We start from the raw sequence: 3447 nt of genomic DNA, 5'->3' as shown, positions 1-3447 counted from the left end.
CTGTAAACTGAAATCAGTCAGCTTTTTCCACACTGAGAAGTCACATTTCTGATTCTCTGTATTCCCTTTTAATTCTTTTTACAAATAAGTTGATCTTTCCAGAGTTCACCCTTCTTGTCATGTGTTATCACAACTATCCCGCACTGGCTCAAACAAGTTCCACGGCCCTCATGGCCAGCAGGGCTGCAAGATTCTGGGAACGCACAGGTATTTGGTGAGCTTGTTGTCAAGTTACATCCCAAACAGTTTGTGTCAATTTACACTTGCTCTGGCAGTGGGTAAGAGTGTGCTTACCCACATCCTTGTATGCCTTTAGTTTTATCAGGCTTTCTTTTTTGTTGCTGGTATTCTTTTCACAAGTCTGTACAACAAGCTGTCAACTCCTTGAGGATTGGGGCCATGTCTCCATTCCATACTTCCAGCAAGTAGTGACTGTCTGAAATGTACCTGAATGTGGATCTAATGAATGTTGAATACATGAATGAGTGGTAGGATTACTTATATTGCTTTTAAATGAAAAATTTATCAGTCCAAAGAATTCACATAACAAAGTGCCTGCTACAAGAGTTTGATCTTGACAAGGTTTGGTTACAACCCATGTCATATCTCTTCAAAAACAGTGCTTTTGTGACAGCCAGAATAAAGACCAAACAACAAAAGGACCTTCCAGTCCCCAGCCCCCTCCCCAGCAAATCCACTCAGTCCTTAATGTCTAAAGTCCTCTTAAACAAAACAGCACACCCTTCTGCCTCTATATCCAGCCTCCTCTACTTTCTAATTGGATCAGCCCTGAATCTTGCCTCTTGAGTGAATGGCTGTCCCTTGCTTGGCAAGCAAGTAAATTCAGCTTTGATTGTTGGTCTGTTTCTTCTTACTTCTAATGGTCTTTATGTCACTGACGATGTATAAATGTGTTTCCCTATATCTTGACCAGTGATATATATAAATGACACAGCATAATGCAGTGGTAAAAGTTTAGGAATTGAGCAAACTAAATCTGGGATTGGATTCCTGCTCTATTTTTCACAGTGTAGTTTAAACAAATCAATTCACCCCTTCACATTTTCATTCTCTCCCCCATATAATGGGAAATAATGGTGCCTACTTAATAAGATTCTAGTGAACATAAATAACCAAGAGAAGGCAACTTGAACATTGAGAATTCAACAAACATTAATAAAGCCCAATTTATTTCTATATATGGTGAACATTTGCAGTTTCAGCTGCAACCATTTTATCTCTAAAAGCAGAATGAATCATTCCCCAGAGAGAGCTATTGAATTTAAACAGAGCTGTGATGAACACACCACCCTGACATTGGGCCCCTGGTCCATAGGAAGCAAACCCTGCTCATCTCTCTCTCTCTCTCTCCCTGACCTCAAACTGTACTCTCCCAGGTTAGGATCAAATCCCTCGTGTACTTCACCCTTACCTTTGATCCTTACCATAGCCCCGTATATGGATGTCCAAAGAAATTGGACTTGTATTTACTCTAAGTGCTCAGACCAGATTATAGGCAAAGTGGGCATTAAAAAATCCAAGTTACAATGTTGTCATGAAGATCACAATCTGTCAAGACACATGTGTTGCAAAGCACCAGGCCAGAGCTATAACGTTTCAGAGCACTGCATCACTTACAATCAGTAAAGATTATTTAGTTATGTGAATGTTAATTCTATGATTACTACATTTTATTAAATGTTTATATATAAACTTGCATTGGCAAATAAGAAACATATTTGATCTGTATTGTAGCAGTGCTGAATTTCTTATTCCTATCAAATAACTGAAAGTATTTTTCCTTGGAGAAAATTATGGAAGGAAAGCAGAAAATACCCTAAGAACTACTATTGTTATGAATATGTATACAAAAGTAAAACTAATCACATGCATACATGTATTTATTCCAATATCTTGAGTAGGATATATATACTATGTTAACTTTATTAGAGATTAAAACTGACAAAATGAGATGTATCTTCATTAATTTATACATCTGCAAACATTCGTGCTATGCACATGGTGGCTGTGAATTTTCATAGGTCATTTTCCAATCACTTGAGTTATGGTCTGTTTCCTTTAAGTTTACAAATTCTTTAATAAAATCCCAAAGGTTCCTTAAACACAACAAATGAACACAATAGATTAGACAAAAGTGTCTTAAGCATTAAGAGAAAATTTTAAAACAAGCATTTATTTTAGGACATATTTACTCAAAAACACAAAGTGAGACTTTGTAATCTTCCACTTCCATTTTAAAGGATTTTTGTAGCATTTTGGCCTTAAATGTAGCAAAGATTCTCCCTGTATATGGGCACAATCCCCTGGAGTATTTTCCAGACCAAGTATAGTGTGGCAGCAGAGGTAGATTTACTTTGAAGATAATGACGTTTAAACTTTAGGTCCATTCACTCTCATTGCCAGAACTATGGAAGGAGCCTTCCCAATTTTGTATTTGTAATTCTATATTCTTTTCTTTGAGGACACCCAACATAATATAATCCACCTGTGTGGTTCACTCAGCAACCATTCTAACACCTTTCTCCCATGACTTTCTCTACCATGTGAGCTGGGAAGTAGAGTGTGCTATTTCCTTGACTCCTTTGTGGCTAAGGACGGTCTTGGGACATGGTGCTTGGCAATGAGATATGGGTGTCCCTGGAAGCGCTTTGCCTTCTAAATAAAACAGAAAAACCTCCTGATGAGAAGCTCTTTGCCTTTTGCCCTCCCCTTCCCCCATTATTCCTCTATGGGATGCGGACCCATGCCTGAAGATAGCCATACTGAGGCCTCCAGGAGGAAAACCATACTCAAGGAAAACAGAGAAGAAAGATAGAAGAACATTGGTTCCTTGATATTATTATTGAACCACGTCTACCTACAACTAAATGTCTTTTTACTGTTGTTACAAGTTAGCACTTTTCATACTTAAACCAGCAATGGTTTTCTGTAGCTCCCAGCCTTATCAAATCCTAAAATTTGAACTGTAGTACCAATTCTAAGAAAATTAACTATATAAAGCTAAATTTATGTAATTGATAATATAAATCAGCCATTTCATTTTTAAATTAAAATTATCAGAGTAATACATGTACAGGGTTCTTCAAAAATTTAATATCACTAAAGCCATATAATTTGAGAAAAGAAAGCCACCACAGTCACCTGCCTCCCCACCTTGCTGATCTCTGCCCGTGAGAATTTACCCTCAATTCTTCAGTTCTTTCCAAAGAATTTATTTCTACATTGCTAAGTAATATATAGTGATTGAGATTTAAATCTTGGGCTCAGCATTGTTGAGCACAGGAAAGGATGTAACATGTATATTTAAAGTTAACACTCTTGTGAATATAAACATTTCAGAAGCACGGTCTTGTCTAATGCAGATTTGAGTGGACGGTTTTGAGAATAGCATGAGATTGTCCCACTTTTTTATCATGTCATCAATAC

This window comes from Neomonachus schauinslandi, chromosome 8, assembly GCF_002201575.2.
Source record: "Neomonachus schauinslandi chromosome 8, ASM220157v2, whole genome shotgun sequence".
In the NCBI taxonomy this organism is placed as follows: domain Eukaryota; kingdom Metazoa; phylum Chordata; class Mammalia; order Carnivora; family Phocidae; genus Neomonachus; species Neomonachus schauinslandi.
The sequence above is the reverse complement of the archived record's forward strand: the minus strand, read 5'-3'. Positions refer to the sequence as shown.